The 21,983-nt window shown below is 45.6% G+C and overlaps 1 protein-coding gene across 11 annotated transcripts in view; it reads right to left on the bottom strand.

Annotated features, from left to right (window-relative positions):
* The window catches only part of CLOCK (clock circadian regulator), a 2,930,945-nt gene that overhangs the window by 2,838,455 nt on the left and 70,507 nt on the right, over positions 1–21,983 (bottom strand). For 9 of the 11 annotated variants that reach the window (XM_069631637.1, XM_069631640.1, XM_069631638.1 and 6 more), the window contains exon 2: positions 8,332–8,478. The exons of the other annotated variants lie outside the window; for them this stretch is intronic. The gene's annotated coding sequence lies outside the window, so the exon portion shown is untranslated. The remainder of the gene's footprint in view (positions 1–8,331; positions 8,479–21,983) is intronic. 11 annotated transcript variants of the gene reach the window in all.

Genomic DNA, 21,983 nt, shown 5'->3' with positions numbered 1-21,983 from the left:
CTAGGCCAGGCTTCCCATCTCCCTATACGGCCCTATACGGGATAATGGGATATATATATCCTTGTTAAAAATTATCGTGGTCCTCAAACTGCTGTATTACTTCACTAACATTCCGGTTTATCCTGGCCGAACGTTCTTTGATAGACTATGATCACTGGCAATAGGCTTTACATAGGGCTCTGGAACCCCGTGGATGAGATGGGAGGGTATGACCAGGCCGAATGAGCAGGGCGGACTGCAGGCCCCAGACTTCAAACTATAATACGAGGTATCGCAAGCACAATTTGCCGGTCACTGGTACTCTTCACAAGAACAGCCGATACACAATGCCCTGGAGAAGTACATCGCTTCCCCATCGTGTCTGAGCACTATTGTCCTCGCCAACAAACACGTGGACACATGCACATTTGACTCAGTCCGCACAACTGTGAACACTTGGTCCAGAATATTCAAGAGGCTAGGCGCCTCTTCCCTCTACTTCCGTTCACTCCCACTCTGGAATTTCCCAGGACTACCCCCACCATATGATAAAGGACATACAGAGAGGGTGGGACCCCGAGGAAACACTGCATGATCTCTTCCCTGATGGTTCCTTAGTTACGCTCGCAGACTTTTCCAAAAAACTGGGTAATAATCCAATTACATCACAATATTATAGGATGAGAGCGCCAGCCAGGAGGTGCTGCCTGTTGTTCCCTGCCGAGACCCAACAAATGGGAAATACTGGGGACTGTAGTTACTGGTGGAAATCTCAGAGGGCTGGTATCCAGGCTGTATAGGAAATGTCAGGGAGCTCCGATTCTAACTCTCAGTGTCAAGGAAAGGTGGGATGCAGATTTAAATAGGATGGTGGATGATGCTCAGTGGCTCCGCTGTTGTTGCTTAACCAAGGTGCTATCTCTTAACGCTTGACACATGCTGATACAATTCAAAATACTAAACAGGATGCATTATACCCCTGCAAAAATTGCTCGGTTCACTCCTGTAGCTGATGGCGGTTGTGTCAAATGTGGCGTTGACGTTGCCGATTCTGATCATATGTACTGGAGCTGCCCACGGGTAGCCCATTTCTGGCAGCTGGTTGCAAATTGCTTGTATAAGGTCACAGATATCCCTCCCACACTTTTGCCCCCCCCAAATACTTTTTGGGAGACATAGGAAAGGTATCTGTTAATATTCATCGCTGCTTCAATCTTGCTTGTTTGATTGCCAACAAATGGATATTGTATCATTGGAAATCGAAAGTTGCCCCGGATATTAAAATGATGTGGATTAAAGAAATGACTTATGTTAATGAGAGGGAGGAGGCCCAAGGACATTTGGGAGCCTTTCCGAGAATACTTGCAGAAGCAGAGAACAATCCAGTAAATGTGTCATGACTTGATGTTTAAAATATGTGTTAAGCCCAACAATTACTGATCATATGTCTACAATTCTGCTCAAAGTTGATGGTAAAATACAGTTGTGTAAATGTGTTGCTGAGGATGTATGTTCTGCACTGCACAAAATAAACAAAAAGAAAAAAAAAGAAATCTCCAATGGACCGTGTTCCCTGTTCCAGGGGATGGCTACCTTCCCCAGGTTTCTCTTCACCAAAGTAAAAATGATCCAACAAAAGAATAACCAAATTCCTCTAGCCCAAGAAGTTCACCCCCTTCCTTCGGTGTTGTAATTTACTCCCGGGGAAATTAGTCCTTTCCCCATGATTTCTCCTCATGCAATGAAGTTCAAAATCCCAAAGGTATGAATCTTCGTTTGGATTCCCTCTTTAGAATGCCACAACTTGGGGTGGGGGTAACAGACTCACACAACAACTCGTATACTCCCCTGCCGTCAGGTCTGTTGTACAATTCTTTACAAGGGTTCTATGTGATAATTTTGAATATTAAAGGCTGCACGCAAAAATGACCGATTTGGTGCAGCTTTTAATATTCAGTCCACCAACCCCTTGAAAATCAATCTACCGCTTAAAATCGGGGTGTTTCTCCCCCAAACCCTCCCTTTAATCCTGCATCCCTTCCCCGCCATAACTATCGTTGCCCACCCCCCCCTTACAGAGAGTTACATGCACACTGTCCAACACACAACATGCACACAGACACACAGGTAAGCAAACAATCACCTGAGCCGATTTCCGTCTTTTTTCAACCGTCCCCACTGTGCCCGTCAGCCCCTGCACGCCCTAGCGTGCAGCAGGGGCGTGACAGTTGGACTTAAAAAGGCTGATCTGAACAGTCTTTCAAAATCGGTCTATTTAATTGTCGTAAAAATTAAATAGACCATTTCACTTAGTACCCTTTTCAAGAAGGGGTATTTTTATTTATTTAATTTATTCATTGAATTGTTTTTTTATAATGCGCCTAACAACTCTTTCTGTTTTGTTTCAATACTCTAGTTAGCCTGGTATACTCTCCTGCCAGGAATTTCTATTTCAACTTTATGGGTGTGGGTCCCAGCCTCGCCATCCGTCTGGAGTACTCTCCTGCCAGGGCTTTCAACACAACAGTCGACAGCTTCGGGATCAAGGGGTATTTAGCTTCCCCAAGATCCCCTTTCCATTTGGGGTCCTTGTATTTTCCTTCTTCCTCAAATACTGGAACGCTGAAGATTAGCCATGTAGCAAGCCGCAGGGATTTGCCTCCTATTTTCGCTTAGGGATACCTTCTCCTACTCCCACCCAGTGCCCCAAACTTTTACTATGGGCTCACCAGGGCCTCAACGACTTCCGCACCTTCTCCGACTCCCGTTTTGGTCCTGCTTTGCGCCTGCTCTCTACCTTCAGTTTGGACGGCTCAGCTCTGCGGTGAATGGCGTTTGGTGAGTCACCGCGGCTTCCCTTGCTAGCACAAAGCTTCCTCTCTGCTTTGCGTCTATCACCGGCGTCTCCGATGCCTGTGGGAGTGCGCTGCCAACACAGACGTCGTCTTGCCTGCTCTCAGCTCTTCGGCTTTGCTCGCTTCCTCCTTTTCCTCCACGATTCTCTCATGCCTCTGTGCTCGTCTGTCCTCCTGACAGCTTGGTTTACCCTGCATAGGTTAGCTGGTTGGATCTCACTATGTTGCTCAGCTGTTCCGTATTTGAACTTCCACTCAGTTGAGTAATCTTCATTCTGGTTGCCATCTTCCTCGTCTCAGTATTTGTCAGTAGGATGGTTTCAGAATATTGAAGTATATTGTCAAGATGCTTTGTGGGTTGCTGAGGGGGATTACAATATACCATGAAAGCATGTGGAATGAATGGTATCCCTAAAAGGGAAAGGGGGATACCATGTCTCACTTGCCCCCCGAGGGTCACCTTCCCCCATGTGTTCCTCCCTCAAATAACTGCCCCCAGGGTCAGGATCAGGAAGCGACCGCTGTTCCCTGGTCACATGAGGAGAGGCCACCATCACCAAAGGAGTGATGACATCATCGGATTCATCACAGCACACTGATTGTTCAATGGTTGTTATGGATGTACTAAACAAATTTCAATCCTCATGTGGGGTTGCTGAATTCATTCACGCTCTATGCAGCTACCAGTCTTGATAACAGAAACCTTGTAGCATTATCAATAAAATTAAGAGTCCAGTGATCAACCATATCAATCATCTGACAAAAGATTGGTGTTCGATTCATATTTGTGCTTAAAACATAGTGTCCCACATCTGCTTCAGATGTGGGACACTATGTGGATTCACAGCTAGCCTGGCTGTCTGCACTACGGCCAGTGAGAACATTGTCAGGATGCTGCCTTTATTGATTCCCAATAAGAAATAGTAACAACTTCTTAGTGCCCAGGACAACTCAGGAGATCTCCCGGGAGTCAATGCTTCAAAAGTGGTACTGTCATAAATTCAGACTAACAAAAGGGTGCAGGTCACTGAAATGCTTTTGAAGCCAGTAGGCATAAGAAGGGGGCAAAGATAGAGTAGCCAGAGAAGGAAGATCGGCTTGGAGAGGGGTTCCACCATCTTGATTTGTGTAAAGTCTCTCTTCCTTTTTCTTGTCCCCTCCATCGCCTGCAAGCAAGACACTGTGGGTGTAATGTCATAAGGCAAAGGGCAATTGTTACGAAAATGGGGATAGCATACCTTACACCAGACTTGCTTTGCACCAATCCCTTGTGGCCTTTTGCCTTGGGGCACAACCTCATTCTTTGATTAATCGTTAGACCATCAAGGTAAGAAGGATCCACTTTGAGGTGAAGGCAGAACTCATCCAAGGCAGAGCAGCGGTTATTTCCCTAACCATCTTCAGGGAACAGTGGGGGTGACTGTTGCTGGACTAAGGTCGGTCTGCTGGCTGATCTGGAACCGGACTACTGATCACTGGAGGTGAAGGATCTCCTGTAGGTGCTAGCCAAACCCCCTGCAGTGGGAGTTGTGAAGAATCCTGCAGATCCCTCACTGAAACCCTGCCTAAGGTTTCCTCCAGGTGGCATGGGGAAGGCAGACACTTCCTGATCCCAACCCTGGGGGTGGTGTACTGCAGGAGGATCACCTGGGTGAAGACAGGGCCCCGGGTAGTAAGGAGATTCCAGGGATGAGACACAATATTTTTCCTCTGATCGGGAGATTCATACCACTGTGCCAAAAGAGGTTAAGGCTTATTGTCATTTTAATATCTCGCAACCTCATAGTAAATCTCAGGTTGTGAACCCTAAGGTTGTAACATCAAAGCACACTGTACCAAAAGAAAGGCTCTTTTTGGGATCTAAAATTAAATATCCTCCTCAACTCCGAGGGTACACTACAGAGGACTGTGGAAATGTTGTGTTCTCTAAACCATCTTCCTCTATAAAAATTCAAACCCACAGCCCCTCTGTTAACAATATTAAGGGAATTAAATCTACCCGTATAAATAATCAAGAAGCAGAAAAAACAACCTTTATTAAAACAAACTACATGTCCGAGAATCCTAGAGGGACTGAGATAAGAAAGAGGGCTGAAAAGGTATGTAGATATAGTGGTCAGGCAATTAAGCCTAACAGCCTTTCCAGGAGACAGACAATTGAATCTAATGGCTCACACCTGAAGCCTATTGCCAAACCTGTGAGGCATAAAAGGCCCCAGCAGGAAAGCAGGAGAAGGAGCTGGAGCAGGGGTTGGATGTCTAGCAGTATTAGTAGCAGAGGAGAAGCACGAGGCTAGCAATTCATGAGTAAGTGAGAAGGGACGCCGGGATGTTGAGACAGTAGATTTCACCTGCAAGTTCTAAGAGGGTCCTGTGTTCCCAATACCTGTACTGCAGAGGCTGCGCAGTGGAAGACGTGCTAGAATTGAGGTTTTTCCATGTCAGCCGAGTTGCTGTGATGCAGAGCCAAGACCTTGCAGGAGCCTAAGGCCAGAAGCAGAAGGCAAGCGGAGGGTCTCGGGAGTAAAAGAGACTCCCAATTAAGGTGGCCGAAACGGAGACACCTGTGCTGGAGAAGGCTGTGAGTCCCAAGTGACCCTGAAGTAGTAGCAGTGGTTGAGGAAGTCCGGGAAGCAAAGCCACCCGAAACCGCATTGTCCCTGAAGCTGGTATGTGAAGAACAGCTTTCAGATTAACTTCACAAGCCTTGCCAGTAACTGTAACCCGCTCAAAGTAACTTGTGTAACGTGCAAAGTGAGTAAAAGTTGTACGGCATCTTTAAACTGTTGGTTAACAATGGAAATGTAGCCCTCCCGCGTATTCCAAAGCTGTGAGATTCGCGTGAGAAGTAAAAAGCTATTCTATCCATTGTTGAACTGTTTTCTAATTACCGGAGTGGTCGCGTGTCCTTAATTGTGCAGAAGGAACGCGTATTGAAACCATTCCGAAGACCTAATATTAACGTCTTACAAGAGTTACAACTACTAACAAGTGAAAGCTATATCAAAGGAAGGGCGCGTGTGGCCAATTGTGTTTCCCAAGAGAAGTCTGAAGTTGCCTCCTTGATACTACACAGGAATACAATCACATTCAAAACTTTAAGTTTAAAAATCTACATTAAAGAGTGGGGATGTGTGCCTAATTATGTTTTCACTTTGAAGACTGAACCTTATATTATCCAGAATTGACATTCTTTATTATTTCAAGAAGGTATTATACTGAGGAGAGGAACAAACATTGCCCAACCCAAGAGACAAACCCCTTTCATAGTGAAACCAGCCTTGTTTATACCTATCGACCTAATCTGTAAAGTTGTCAACAGTCCAATGGCCTCAGATAGAAGTGTGGCATTATCACCTGAAGCTGAAGAGTGGCATTATGGCTTCTGGGTAATTACTTGTGCAGAAAAGGTGCGAGTAAAGCTGGGGAAGGGGAGCTGGGTGCTTGTAAAGAATATTCAGAGGTTAACCTGTAATGCTGAAGACTGCTGAAGCTGAAAGGAAATCAGTCTTGTGGGCAGAGGCAGATTATTCTTGTGGCAGTCAGACAGACGGAAGAGGCAAAGAGGCTGCCCCTTTTTAGGAATTCATTAAAAGGAAGAAAGCCTTGCCTAGCTGATGAGGTCCAAGTATCTTGTTAGAATTGGCCTGATAATTAAAAAGTACAAAGCAGTTGTAGAAGTAGCTAAACTCTGGTGGCAAACAAAGTTGTCAGCAGATGTCACATTGGAGTGGTTTGAAGTAGTGGCATACTGTGGAACATAGGTGACTGTTCTCATAGTATTAACAGTAGAAGAGCGGTTGTTAAAAGTGTAACACTATCTGTTGAACACCACTATTAACACAGGAAGGACCTTCTCCCACCAGTTAAAGTGCCCCACCAAATACCGTTATGTCTGAATCACATATAATAATCACCAAGGCTTTCTCCCCCTATGCCACACTAAGCCAAGAACCAGGCCGGGGAATTGAGATAATAGATATTTTTATTAACAAATGGTTTGAATTTGACAGAATACAAATCAGGTTTACTCGTTTTATCTCCTGTCCCACAAACTCCAAATTATTAAATCACACACTGCGTTGCAATATTACAGTACAATCAGGCAGATTTTCATTTGGTTATAAGCTTAGAAAGTTCACAGGCATTTATACATTACATTTGAACGTGGGTTTCATTTCTCTGCACCCAAAATACATGCATTTGAGAACACACTTTATTGATAAAATGCTTTAAATTAAAATAACGCTTTTTGTTGGTAACCCTGGAGCAATGCACATCTCTTTTTGGTCAGGGTCACTGTATCACTCTCAGTAGAACATGTTAATTGTCTCAGAACTCCCACTTATTGTCTTTTGCACCTATATTTCGCCAACACCATAGCCTGGATTTTTGTGAGTTAGCAGACCCTGCTTTAAGGTCAGGTCTGATGAAGAGGGACAAGAAGGAATTACGTTTTTAGGTACAAACAGCCCTTTTCCTTTAGGAAAATGTAAAATGCAAAATATTCAGTTACTGAAGAGGCAACCGTTTTTCATGAATCTGCTAGGAAAGAGGGCAGCGGTTACGAATTCCTCCGAGCTCTACCCTGCACTCAGTTTCTATATGGGAATTCATTATCTTTAGTAAAATTATTCCAGGGATTTGCTCAGTTATCCCACAACACCTTACTTAATGGAGATAACACAGGCAGATCGCCCTTTCACTTGATTCTGTGAACAATATACTTACTTTCAAATCTCTGTTCTAGTGCTCAGGAAAATACCATCACCTCTGGATACACTCTAGGAGATGCAGTGGGATCTGGTCAAGCATCTGTTAGGGACGGTTACCAGGATTCACTTTCTATTTTTCTCTATTCTTTCAGCAGGGCCCATCAGCTCCAATCCTTCCCTGTAACTCTGACTTCCAGGCAAAGTGAGCCTACAGCAATCCCAGTCAGTTTCATTTTCAATAGTCTTGCAGAAAAAGGTTAAATTCTGCTAACCATGTCTTTTCTGGGCCTTCTTTGGTGCAAATGTTTGGCAGCGTTTCCCCTTACATGTTTTTCAGCCAGCTTCCCCTTTTCCCATAGAGTAAGCTGTTTTTATTCTCCAAACCACACCTCCAAAACATGTCATCAGTAGGTGTGGACTCAATATTTCTCCCCACGCAATTGAACAATTATTTTATCCTCCTCTCTGCAAGCACAACCCCCCTCATATGGATAGGCTACCAGAGTTATCTATGGGAAAGGAGGCAACACAGAGGACACTCCCCTGCATTAACACATTTGTTGCATATCGATTTTGGTCAAAACCCATCACACACTTCAAAAAAGTTTGTTTTACATGTAACAATATAACATGTAGATTTTCGAATGACTTTTCTCCTGCCACATTTTTCAGAATGGCCTCCTTGTCGAATGGCACATTTTTGCCCTTTACTCAAACCCAGACCATGCTATCCATTTCAGAATTTCCAGAGCGCGAGAGTATTCATGTATCCATCCACTCACCAATTTTCGTTACGGTGAGATTTTCGGGGAGGCCGTACTTTTTTCTTTACAATTACTTTATTTTCCATCACATTTTGATCACAGTTGGACTCAAAGATCGGGCTCGCCAAGAGCTAAATTCGGACACGTCAATGGCTTCAGTACGACCTATGGTTACAGAGAAAGGTGCAAAGAAATATGATCTCCTATGTATGCCCATAGACAATATTTAAGACATTTTCATATTAACATTATTTTACACAAGCCCAAGACATCTTATTAAATGGCTACATCACAGTTTATGAGATTTCGTGGCAGAGCAGATGACAGTTGCCTAGAAACAGTCAGCTTCAGGCTTCACAGAGAGGTGTGATTCCAAGAGAACAGGATGACCATTTGGATCTGGGGGTTGTTCCCTTCAACCAAACTGCAGCTTCAAAGCGAAGAACACAGAGCATCTGGCACCAATAAACATTCCTAGTCACTGCAACCAGGCAGATTTCTTTAAGAACTGGAGGCAGGCAAGCATCTCCCCACTGCCATCACAAGCTGTGTATTCATCAGTGGCCATTTGGCAAGGGACCCCTTTTAACCTGTATTCTTTATGTATTTCTCCCTCTTGGTTTAAACTGTAGAAAACACACACACACATTTGCAGCTTCGGTGTTCATGGTGTATACTTTTATGTAGAATATTCCTGTCCTTTTAGTGATTTGTATTCCTTTATACACAAAGCGCTCATTCTTTCAGTGTGGCTGTTAACAGAATTGCATGCTGTCAGTCATTTTGCACAATTTTCGCATGCTCCCTTGCAAATCTACACACTTGAATTCATGGCTGGAGTTAAATTTCAAGGACTGGCCCTTCATTCTGCCAGCATATTTTTAAATGGCACAACGGCTGCTGTGCTGTGTTGGGCCTAATCATGGCCCTTCCGTTTTAACTTACAAATACACATACAAAGCAGATTTTGTGTCAGTGTTTACAAATCTTGCTTTTCATGTGAAAGGGACATTCAGTTTGGGGAACTTTGATTAAACCCCACAAAAGGAAGCAGCAACCCAATGAGAAGCATCCTGAAAATATACCAAATGTACAGCAGAGGTTCCAACCCATTATAAAGTTGTAGCTGGAGAAGTCCTAACAAGTACCTATTCTTTTGAACTGTGACAATAATCTTGACAAGGATAACCAGGATTAACATTGGTGCTCTTTCTTTGCTGGAATTGGAAGCAACCAACCAAAACTAGAGAATTGTTACAAGTGGATTTTTGTTTGATGAACTTTTGGTTTGACTTGGAACTAATAAGACCTGGTTCAAGACTTTTCATTTCCCTTGAACATTTTGAAGCTGACTTTAAACCCCGGGGAAAGGATCTTACCCATTATCTTATGTTGCTTTATAGTTTTCTTTGAATGTTTGTTGTTTAGAGTGAGGGCCAGTTTACCCATGCTAGAGATTGTTCCCTTAGCCATTAGACTAGGTAGTGAATTCCTCATTAGTGTAGGGCAAGCAAGGCTTTATTGGAAGATTTTACTTTAATAAAATGTCTTACTTTGAGAAAACTACAAGCAGTTGTCCGCCAGGCATTACTGACCTCTCACAGAGTGCAGAACAGAAGGACTCAACTTGTTCATGCAGATCCCAGATTGGGCTTCCTACCAACTAAAGAGTCAATGCACAGCTCTGTCTCCCTGATTCCTGCACTGAATCGCTTGTGAGCTACACCAAACCGGACATTGCCTGCCTGCCCCAAGCTTCTTTGTACCACGTGCTGTTGGTGCTTGGACCACACCGCCTGTTGGACTCAGTTAACCAGCTCACAAACCAGACACCAAATCAATGCCTCAGAAGATCCTAGAAGCCTGCCTCAAAGCTGCTGAGCCCCCAAAGACAAGAATAAGGTACAGTGAAGAGGTCCTGGCCCCTGGTCAATTTGTGGCACGAGAGAGACTTTTAAACCCCACAGCCTTTTTTTGTAAGACATTCTGGAACATTGACATTGCGCCAATTAAGTGCCTGAACATCTTTGCTTACCTACCCAGTTTGCAATTCACAACCTATCCAACAAACAATCTTTTAGACCGGCACAAATATTTAGCTCTGCAAATGTCCCAATTTGGGAAAGCCTTTCCTGCCTCAGAGTGATAACAAAAGAATATTAGTCTCCAATCTTCCTAGCTTAGGTGGCAATTTGAAACTTTTGGCAAGAAGGAGGAGCGAATTCTGAGAAGAATCAGTCTTCTTGAAAGCAGAGATTGTAGTTCGCCAAGTAAGTGGTTTTCATGGCACTAATTCAACATCAGCAAAGATCATGGATTCAGAAGTCTTATAAGGGAATTAATTTAAAACAATGATGGCTGAGACCAAAAACCAACAGAAAAAAAGCCTTTTAAAGGCCTTTTTAAATGCCTCTTTATAACCTCATTCAAAAAAGTGAACAATTGGCTTGCAGTGTTCCTGTAGACTTCATCTCTAAATATACCTTCCAGGAACTCAGTATGGGCTGAATAAAAAAAGACCTAAAGGTAAGATACAATTAACACAATACAGAAGAGTGAGCAGAAAAGAGTATCAATGGCAGCTAGACCTGCTCCCCAGTTGCCCTTAGTATTGCTTATTGTTCTCTGCTTGAGTTGATTATGAGAAGGTACACACAGGCCAGTGCCTGAGAATAATAATATTTTCAGTTTGGGTTCCTCATTTAATCACTCACGCAAGTGCATTATGCAAAAAAACAAGGTCATTTGTCCTTTCTCCCCAATAGGGAGTCCCCCGCGAGGCTAGGGAGGAGAGCCTGCTCTGCAACACCCCCCCTAGGGGTTGAGTGAAGTGGGACCTCACTGCGAGAGACTCCTCCTTTGGGGAAAATGACTCCCGTTCCTGTGAGGAACTCGCTACAACTGTGCATACCATGGCCTACATGGGATGCGCTTCAATGCTAGAAACTACTAAAGATCGAAACTGGGATGAAGTAACACTCAGACATCTTTATTATCAAGAAGAACATGTCCCTTTAAATAAAATGATCCAGTCCACTGGGACGAGTACATTGAATAACGTAGTCTTGGCAAATGTTGGGATGGAAATGAGCCTATCCCACCCTCCTAGACGCTTCCAAATAAGGCAAACCCCTTATGAGGTGATATACATACAAAGGGGAGTAATCCACATTACAGGGCAACATATAGCGACCTTGCATCGCTTAGAAGTAGATGCCTGACACTATAATAACTCATAGTTTGTGACTCCATTTTGTATTAGGCCCAAAAGGGATGAAGCTGCAGGCCTGCGCTGTTTGTGTCCCCGGTCCACACGGCCCAGTTTCTGTGCAAACACACCGACTCCACAGAAGCCCTATTCCCATGGAAGTCCATTTGCCTACTCTGGAGTGTGCGTAAAAAAGGGACTTGCCTTCATTTGGTGACCCATATGATGGGATTCCATTGCTCCTATGCTTGCGAAGGTATCCAAGTGGCCTCTCCGGAAGGGCTGTGCCCACCTGCGGTGACCGTCCCCTAAACGCGTACGCAGCAGTGGCCCCTGCGGGAGCCATCTTTGCAGAATTCCTGCCTGCTTGTTGAAGCGGGGTACGGCCCCAGGGAGAGGCCCAGGTCAGTGGTGAATTCCCCGTGAATTCAGACTTTCAGAAAAACGTGAACACATGAGCATGGCCTACAAGGAATAACAATGTTCGAGTGGGGATGTAGAGCAGCGTGAAACAGGTGAATACGTAGTGAATGAAAGCGAAAGCATAGTTTTACCTGGTGATTGTGAATGTTGTTTTTTTGGCCACCTCTGCTCATTTTTAGTTTTAAGATATAATGAAGATAAGGAAACAGAAATACGGGAGTCTCCCCGAGTGAGGAGAGAAGGTGGTACCACGGTGCACTGCCTCATCCAGTGCAGGAGATGCATACAAGAGCAAATTTAGGAGCTCCATATAATTAGCGAGCTCGGGAGAAGTAGTGGTTGTTGTTTTGGCTTGTGATTTTAGTTTATTTTTTTGGTGTATTTTTTTTGTGTGTATGGAGGAGGCCCAGGATGGGCGTGTATGGCGTGTGTAAATAAGGGGAGTGTGAAGAGAGTGAAAGAAAATGCTCTAGGGGGAAGGGAAGAAGTGAAATAAATGTAATTTTGTTACACATGTTTTGACCATATGACTGACCGTACAGATAAGACGAGAGTATATGCGTTTTAAAAGGTGACATTGGAAGGATTGCATTTTTTACCTCAGTTGCAGAGAAATTGTGCGAGAACACTGCTGACACGACACTGACTGACTATCAACTGACTATCGCCAAGGGGACAGACACACCCCTAGACAATATATGTAAGGCCCAACCCCTGTACTGTGACAAAATCAAGAAGTACCACAGTCAATGGGTGACCGAGACTAAGGGAGAAGGAATGCTGCACTCCTGGGCAGAGGGGGGGTCCTTCGATAGGTGTGCCTTGGACCATATCTTCACATACTTGACTGCAAAGTACAAAGGGAGACCATTACAGAATAGGAGGGAGATCTTGGACCTCTGGAGAATGTTCGAAAAAAACAGATGCCCCCGAAAGGGATTAGGCAACACCAGATAAGGGAAAAAACAGAGGAGAGTGGAAAAACATAGGAGAAGGAAAGGGGGATTTACCTGCTCGCCACATGACCAGCAGAGGGGTACACAAATCCGACCTATGTGTCTGGGGGGACGATGACGGGCGGTCCCAGCATGGCCCCACCCCCGCCATATGTCGCACTCCCTGAGGTGTCAACGCATACAGGGGTAAGTGCGAGAGACCTTGAAGTGGCACTGGCCACTTCAAGTAAAGTATTAGCTAGGCTGAGAGCAGCTTGTGAAACGGCGCGGGCGACAGAGGTACCAATGTTGCCCCCCGGGAATGCCCCCAACGCCACCCGGAGAGGGATGGAAGTAAGGTGACTTCCTGTTCCGAATTGACAGCGCCTCCATAAGGGCCCTTCATGTAGAGGACGAAGGGGAAACAGACGGCCTGGGGTATGAGAATGTGGGGTCACGGCGAGGGGATGAGGAGTACTGGAGTGATTTTGAGGAAACAGAAGAAGGAGCAGAGGGAGGGGCCGAGCAAGCACCCACGACCACAGCGAGAGTAGAAAGCCTATGGGACTTAAAAGGTAAGGGAACGATTTGGTAGGATGGCCTTGTCAAAGAAGGGAAGTGTTGTCAGAAGTGGGAAAGGAAAGACGAAACTGCAAATGCCCTTAATTCATGAATGTGCGGGACGGCCCCATTATGTCCATTGGGGGCAGACGAACAGGAATAATCTTCTCAAAGCCCTCCCACAACTCACGGCGGGAGCGGGAAAGTGGATCTACGCTTTTGAGAAAAACACGACAGGGGTACCCTTAGCTATAGGAGACATTACGAGTTTGCTAGTGGGAGAACAGGCAGAGACAGTGTGGGTGAGAGCAGGGTCCCTGGTAGTAATGTTAAGCAACAACGCCCATGATGGGGCATCATTCAATAAGATCAGAGCAAGGGTATGGGATGCACTGCGGCGGATATTCCCGGACACCCCCGATTTACAATCTATAATGCAATGCACAATGGGGGGGACGATGAAGACGCTACGCAGTACATTCTTAATGCCCAAGAGATGTGGAGAGCAAAAACGGGCTGCGCCTTGGACCAATCCACGTGCCTGTTTTATTTCATTGTAAAGAGAGGACTACTGAAGGAAGTGCAGAAGCCGCTTGATAAAATAGCAGGGGTGGAAGCAAAGGGATGGCCTGAGATTCAAAGCATTATAGTGCACCATTGTAGGAGGATCAAAGAGCGTGAAAAGGAAACTGTTCAGAGGAGACAGCTGAAGAAGCAAAACTAGATCAAAACAAACTAGTGAAAGCAGTGCCTACATTGCAACACAGGCGAGGATGGCAGCAGTATTGGCAAACAACGGGCAGGGACAGTGGGGAGGAAAGCAACACTTGGGCCCCAGTGCCAAGGAGGGCCGGAACGAGGACGAGGTGGGTTCCAAGGGCAGAGAGGAGGGGGATTTGGTGGGCACAGACCAAAGGGTAGCAGGCCAGGGCAGTATTGATCCTGCGGAAGGTGGGGGCATTTTTCAAGAGAGTGCCGTAGCAGACAGGGGGGAAATTACAACTAGAATAAGGATCCCTATGGGTATTCCGATCCCTGTAGCCCACAAGGACCCGTCCAGAGGATGTCATTAAAACTGCCTGAAATACATCAGGCATACATACACACAGTCACCTCCCCATAAGCCTGGCCCGTATCACCCCCCACACCAGCAACAGAACATGCAACCACACCAGGCCCATCCCAACCAACTAACTCCAGAAAATAGACACCCGTTTGCTACTGCACCCAACAGAGCAGCAGCCCCATACCAGGGGGCAACAGTGGTAGGGGGAACCCTTTCTCTTTCCCAGGGACAGACACCTATCCCGGCTAGGACGGGCCACATAGAGCACTTGTGTGTCCAGTACTGTCAATGACCCTACATCCAGAAGGGGAACCGCTGGTGGGGGCAGAGATAGGAAATAAGCAATTCATCTTCATGGTGGACTCAGGAACGGAGAAGTCATGCATAAGTGAAGGTGACTTCCCGCTATCAGGAAAAACTCTCGAAACGCTGGGGTTCTCTGGGGCTGTAGTAATGGTTCCATGCACAGAAGATTTAGACCTCAAGATAGGAGGGAAGATTGTATGAGTGCCCGTCCTATACTTTGAAAGCTCCTCTGTCAGTTTACTGGGAAGGGAACTGCTTAGCAAACTGAATATGACAATATCATTCACAGATAGAGGGATTGTTTGCGCCACCACTGGCATGTGCTCCCTCCGAGCAATGCTAGTGATACATGCTGTGGCTAGCGAGATGGCAGTGAGGAGAATACCTGTAAATCCAGACATGTTTGTTTATGGCATTAGAGTGCTTGCCCGAGCTGTACCACAGATTACCAGGAAGGAGTGGAGAGTACCTGCAGATTTCATTTTGCGACCTGTAGCACTACCCGAAGTGGTTGCTGGCACCATCTTGTCATTAGACCTAGAGGGTTTGCAGGTGCCCGGCAAGAGGATTTGTAGTACTGGGAACTGACACCCATGGGTGCCAATGCCGTACAGTGCTGTGCATTGACCCAAATATAACTCCGCGTGAACTGACAGACAAGGACCTTTTTGAGGATGACAATAATGATAGGGAGATAGTGCTTGAAATGTGTATACCTTGTGACATAATGGTGCAATACCGAAATGTACAGAGTCCCCTCATGGCTATTGTTAGCGGGACACCCACCTTCTGTGAAAATGACTTGCAGTGCGTCCCACCACACTTATGGACCATGAACCCCCATGATGTGGGTATGCTAAAAGAAGTAATCCCTGTAAAGATTACACTCAAGCCAGGTGCTATAGTCCCACGGGTCAAACAATACCCCCTATCGAGAGAAGCAGTAAAGGGAATACAGGAAACATTGCAGGCCCTGTTGCAGCAAGAAATTATAGGGCATTCCACCTTGCCACGCAACACAGTGATATATCTGATCAAAAAAGCAACAGGGGGCAGTTGGAGGATGATCCAAAATGTGTGCCCCCTGAATGACATAGCGCAAAAAGAGTTTCCACTAGTTCCTAAAACGGCATCCATCTTGTGCAGCATTCCCAAGGAAGCCACTCACTTCACTGTAGTGGATTTGAAAAATGCATTTTTTCTCAGTGCCCCTTGACCCAGACTCACAGTACCTCACAGCAGTACCCTGGGTGGAAGGCGATACAAACATTGTTGCTTGCCCCAGGGGTACTGTGAAAGCACCAGTATTTTTAACAGGATACTACATGAAGATCTAGGGAACATTCAGGCGCCCAGCACATTGATTCAATATGTAAATGACTATTGGTCTGCAGTGACTTTGAACAGAGTTGTCGAAGGGATTCCATTGCCCTCTTGAAGTTGTTAGCTAAGAAGGGGTACAAAGTGCATAAGAAAAAAACGCCAGTATTGTTTGCAAGAAGTGCTTAGGGCAACTCATATCCAAGGATGGAAAGAGAATAATTCCAGACCGAGCAGCCACAGTGCGTGCTACTCAACCCATCACAGTGAAGGACATGCAAATATTCATAGGCTCAGTAACTATTGAAGAGCATGGATTTTAGATTATGCAGCATATACAAGGCCACTCTTACAGGGCCTCTAAGAGCCCCAAAAAGAGGACACCACAATTCAGTGGACAGCAGAAATGTTGACTAGTTTCAATGATTTGAAAGAAGTGATTTCAACAGCTCCTATTCTCGCCACTCCTGACTACACGCATGAATTCTACATTTTCTTTCATTCAGACGGCACACTCATGACAGCAGTGCTAACACAAAAGAGTTCTATGGGTCACAAGCTTCTGGCATATTACAGCGGCACGCTCGATTCTGTCATTCAAGGGCAGTTCGCATGCGGCCAAGCTCTTGCTGCCGCGGCCTTCGCAATTGAAAAGAGTTACAGAATTGTCAGGGGATGCTCCGCAACACTGTATGTAGAGCATTCACTGGTTGCCATTTTGGATCGATCAAAATCTACACTCACGACAAGACGGGCATAAGCATATGAGATAATACTGTGTAAAGTAGTCAGCTGCAGACAACACGTAATTTAACAAATGTTTATTTTTCAGCTCAGCATACGGCACTTTGTCTTTAATGCAAACCAAGGATTACTGGGACTGCATTCCCTTCAATTATATGCAGCTCCCCGTTCGTAGCTTTGTCAAGCGTTAAATACACACACTCGTCTGTTTATGCAAAATGTCCCATAAATCATTCACCCGTTCCCCCCAGGCTTGCGGCTGCAGGCTCTCCAGCAATTCAGCCCGATGGCCGGCCGGCAAAATCCGTCAAAGAAAACAAAAAAAAAAACAAGTGTCAGTCCTTACATGGCTGAATGCTCACTTTTCACCAGGCGCTTCTCTCCGGCGTGCGGCCGTCTTTGCATTCCGATGAGGTAAGGGTTTTTCCTCCGAATCTTCATTTCTTCCTTAATATGCCCACCGATACTCTGGACTGGTCTCACTCCACTCTGGGGCCGCGCTGTCGGCTCCCTTCCGCTCCTGCAAGACAAGACCCCTTCAGAATGGTTTGGTGCTGTTTTTAACCTGTGCGCCGCCCCTCCCCAGTCATTAACCCCAAGTGATCCCAGCAACGGTTTCCCCATACCTGATGAGGATTCCCCTCCTCCTCCCTGTTCAGCCCTCTCTGTGTTACACTTGGTCTTAGTTTCTATCTGTGTGGGTCTGACTACATATGGTAACGCAGTTTTTCCTCCCTCTTGTTTATTCTCTTTTCCCATTGTTTTGCTTTTATACTGATGCCGTATTTCGTGGGGCATGCTGGGATATGTAGTCCGTAGGGGATTTTGTATAATAGAGGTCAAGTTTCCTGCTTCATTCAAGGCTAACATCATTTTGTCCGGCAGGATTGTTGGCTTACACCCCTCCTTGCTGCTCTGTTCCGTGACCACCTCCCTTCTCACATGCTCTCGGGCGGCTGCCACTACTTCCCTATCACATACTCCCCCCCCAAAGACCCCTGCCGTTCGGGCAGGTCCATGGCTCGGGACAAGTAGTCAGCCACCAACTGATATCTTCCTGGTTTATGTAGGTTAGGAATTGGTACGGTTGTAGAGTCAGAAACCATCGTAGAACTCGATGGTTGGAGTCTTTCTGGGTAGCCAACCATTTCAGCGGGGCAGGTCAGTAAAAAGGGTAAATCGCCTCCCCAGTAGGTAATACCTTAGGGTCTCTACCACCCACTTGATAGCAAGGCATTCCTTTTCTAGTGTTGAGTACGGGATCTCATGTGGAAGGAGCTTCCTACTGATGAAGGCTATGGCGCACAGGTTTTGCTCCGTACCCTGTGATAGTACCGCTCCCAGACCACATCCCGAGGCATCTGCCTGTAAGTAGAAATCTTTAGAAAAATCTGGACAAAGGAGAACAGGCCGAGTTGAAATCATCTGTACCAAGGTGTGAAAAGCCTGCTTTGCCTCTGGGGTAATTTGCAGGGGACGGTTAGTTTTCAGTGCGTCCGTGAGGGGTGCTGCTATGGTAGAGAAGTGGGGCAGGAATCTCCTGTAATAACCCACAAATCCCAGAAGGCTCAAATTTCTTTTCTGGTTTTAGGCATTCATAGCTTTTGTAGAGCTTGAATTTTTTCCAGTAGTGGGGTTATCACACCCCCTCTGCCCCCACGGCATAACCCAGGTATTTTGTGGTATGTGTCGTCAATGTAGTCTTTTTGGGGTTAAAGTGTAGACCGGCCTCTTTTAATGCCTGTATTAAATGGGACAGGTGTTCGTCCCACGTATTGCTGAAAATTACCATGTCGTCCAAATAGGCAGCAGCATATTGCTCATGGGGCCTCAGGATTTTGTCCATTAGTGCTTGAAAGGTGGCTGGGGCCCCATGTAGCCCAAAGGGTAAAACCGTGAATTGAAATAAGCCTTGGGGTGTAGCAAAAGCTGTTTTCTCAGTCTGCTGGCTCTAGGGGAATCTGCCAATAGCCTTTTGTTAAATCCAGGGTGTTTAGGAAGGCAGCGGAACCCAGTTTCTCTATTAGCTCATCAATTTTGGGCATTGGATAGGCTTCATATTGGGATATGGCATTCAACTGCCTAAAGTCCATACAGAACCTGGTGGTACCATCCGGTTTGGGCACTAGGACTACTGGAGAACACCAGGCGCTTTTTGAAGGCACAATGGTCCCCAGTTCCAACATGTTTTCTATCTCCTTGGCGATCTCACCATGTTTTGACTCCGGAATTCTGTACGGCCTGAAGTGTATTATTTTCTCATCCTCCGTGGGAATGGAATGGGTAGCCATACGGGTTCGTCCTGGAATGCCTGAAAATGTCTCAGCTACCGGGTTCAACGTAGAAAACAATTTAATTCTTTGGTTTTCAATTAACTGTTCTCCCACTTGAACATCCAGTAGGCTACTGGGGCTGTTCGGAACCATTTGTTCTGTGACGGACATATCTGAGAGGGCCGAACATAGCACATCCTGTGTTCCGTCTTTCCATAATTTGAGTAGGTTCATTTGATAGTTCTGATATTTGTATTTCCGTTCGGGTTGTTCCACCTCATAGTTCACTGGGCCCAGGATTTTGGTTATCCGATACGGCCCGTGCCACTGAACCAACATTTTGTTGGTGTGGGTAGACAGTAACACCAGTACCTTATCCCCTATCTTAAAGGATCTAGGCCGACTCCCCTGATCGTAGTATTTCTCTTGTTTTTCTTGTGCCCTACCCAGGTTTTCTTGAGCATAGTCTCTCAATTTTCCTAGTTGCTCCCTTAGATCACTAACATAGTCTGTGAGGGACATTTCTTCTTGTTGTTCCCAGGTGTCTTTTAGTAGTCCCAGAATGGATTTGGGTTGTCTTCCGAATAATAATGCAAAAGAAGAGTATCCTGTCGACGATTGCGGGGTGTCCCTTAGAACCATCAACACCCAGGGCAAAATCCGCTCCCACCCCAATCCTGTGGGGATGGTGGCTCTCCTTATCATCTGTTTAATTGTTTTATTGTATCGTTCCACCAACCCATCTGTTTGGGGGTGGTACACTGAGGTTTTTAAGTGATGTATTCCTAGGGTTTTGCACACCTCCTTCATAACCACCGACATGAAATTACTCCCTTGGTCTGTCACTATCTCCATGGGAATTCTCACCCGAGCAAAGAAGGGCATTAGTACATCGCATAACTGCCTCACTGAAGTTCCTCTTAAAGGAAAAGCCTCGGGGTACCGAGTGGCGTAGTCCACTATTACTAAGAGCAACCGGAACCCTCAACTGGTGGGCTCTAATGGCCCTACAACCTCCATTTCTATCCTCTGGAATGGCTCCCTGATCAGGGTCATTCGTTGAAGTGGTGCTCAGGCCGGTGTGTGGGTGCTCGTTTTTTGACATATGATACACTTCTGACAATATCTGGCTATTTCCGCATATATTCCAGGCCATTAGAAATTCTGTAACACCCTTTTCCCAGTCATATTTTCTGCTAAGTGGCCCCCTGTTGAATGATCATGGGCTAGTTGAATCAGAGTCTTCCGGTATGACTGGGGAACCAACAATTGTTCTCTCTCTCGGTTATCCGGGCCTCGAGTTACCCTATAAAACAGATCCTGTTTCTCCTTGAAGTATGGAATGGTAATCAGGGTTTCTCTTATTGCTAAGGCTTGCTCTCGGGAACTTTTCAGGGTTTCGTCCAGACTTGTTTCAGTCCTGAAGAAGGGAAGATGGTCCCCCACCTGCCAGTCTATGAGGGCAATGTCCATTTCCTTTTCCCCATTTAGTTTAATATTCCTTCTCTGGTTCTTCGAGGTCTTCTCCCTTATTTCAGGTGTTCTGATCTCAGTTTGGGAAAATGGGGCTTCTTTTAACCATTTATCGAACTCTGGAATATCAAGTGGACAAGTGTGTGATGTCCTACGATCAGACAATGCGACTCATTTCTTCAATGAACTAATCAAAGAGGTAACTACTTTATTGGGGATCAAACACAAAATGTGCTCCATTTACCACCCACAAGTTAACAGATTGGTCGAGAAAATAAACAGTCTGCTCAAGAGTAGACTTTCTAAAGTATGCAACACCCGTAAGAAAAATTGGGTCTACTGCCTACCCCTGGCACTGTTCCAGTTACGCACACAACCTAGTTAGGACCACCACCTGTCCCCCCCTGGCCGACACATGTAAACGCCGCTGTCGAAAGTAAGAAGGGCATCAAATGCTCATAGAGCTGCCACAATCCTGGGAGAGTTCAAGCAGTACCTAACACAACTTACATGTGCAATAAGATGCATTTTCCACCCCACACAGAAGACAGAGAAACTACAACAGTCTCACTGACTGATACTGCTCCAACCCAACCCTTGTTGCCCGGGTAGTAGATATATGTCAGAGGTTTTGTTTGAAAATGTAATTCACCCAGATTCCATGGACCCTATAAAGTGGTATTTTACACCCCCCTAGCAGTAAAGGTAAAGGGGCTGAGATTTGCATACACCTCTCTGATGTTCGTAGGGCACCACAACCCACCACACCAGACACCGAAAATGGAAATAACACTACCTCAACACAGTAACTCTACGCTGACCATATCTGTGCATGGTAAAAAGGGAATATAGTACATGCATTGCTGCTAGAGCATGAGCTACGCAAACTAAAAAACTCTCTTTCAATATTTCTATCTCTCCCGCTCCATCTCTCTCTCTCTCTCTCTCTCTCTCCCTCCCTCTTTTCCATACCCCGGACCCCTTTTTAACCGCACAATTTTTTCCTCATTCCGTAGGTGCAACGATGATGGACATGACGCCATTAAGAGATTCATCAAATGTAGATAGTAGTAGGAGCAGAATTAGTTTTACTAGAGCCTAAAGCTACGATAGTGGGCTCCACTTTACGGCTATTGTGTTTACAATTTTAATGTTCGCATTGGGCATTTAGTGGGGAACGTATTTTATCTGGGCTGGCCATCTAAAGGAAAGGGTTTGGGGGGTGAATGGACACAAATGGACCTGCAATGGGTGTACACCCTTGAACATTACTTACTAGCCTACACAGAAATAAAACGCAAATGTGTTTTAAAGGAATAGTGCGCTCAAAAATATTATTGTCCCGAGCATCGGGCATGTGT

The sequence above is a fragment of the Ambystoma mexicanum genome, chromosome 6q, assembly GCF_040938575.1.
Source record: "Ambystoma mexicanum isolate Mex_15411 chromosome 6q, UKY_AmexF1_1, whole genome shotgun sequence".
Lineage (NCBI taxonomy): Eukaryota > Metazoa > Chordata > Amphibia > Caudata > Ambystomatidae > Ambystoma > Ambystoma mexicanum.
Note: the sequence above shows the minus strand (reverse complement) of the source record. Positions and strands in the feature narration are given on the sequence as shown.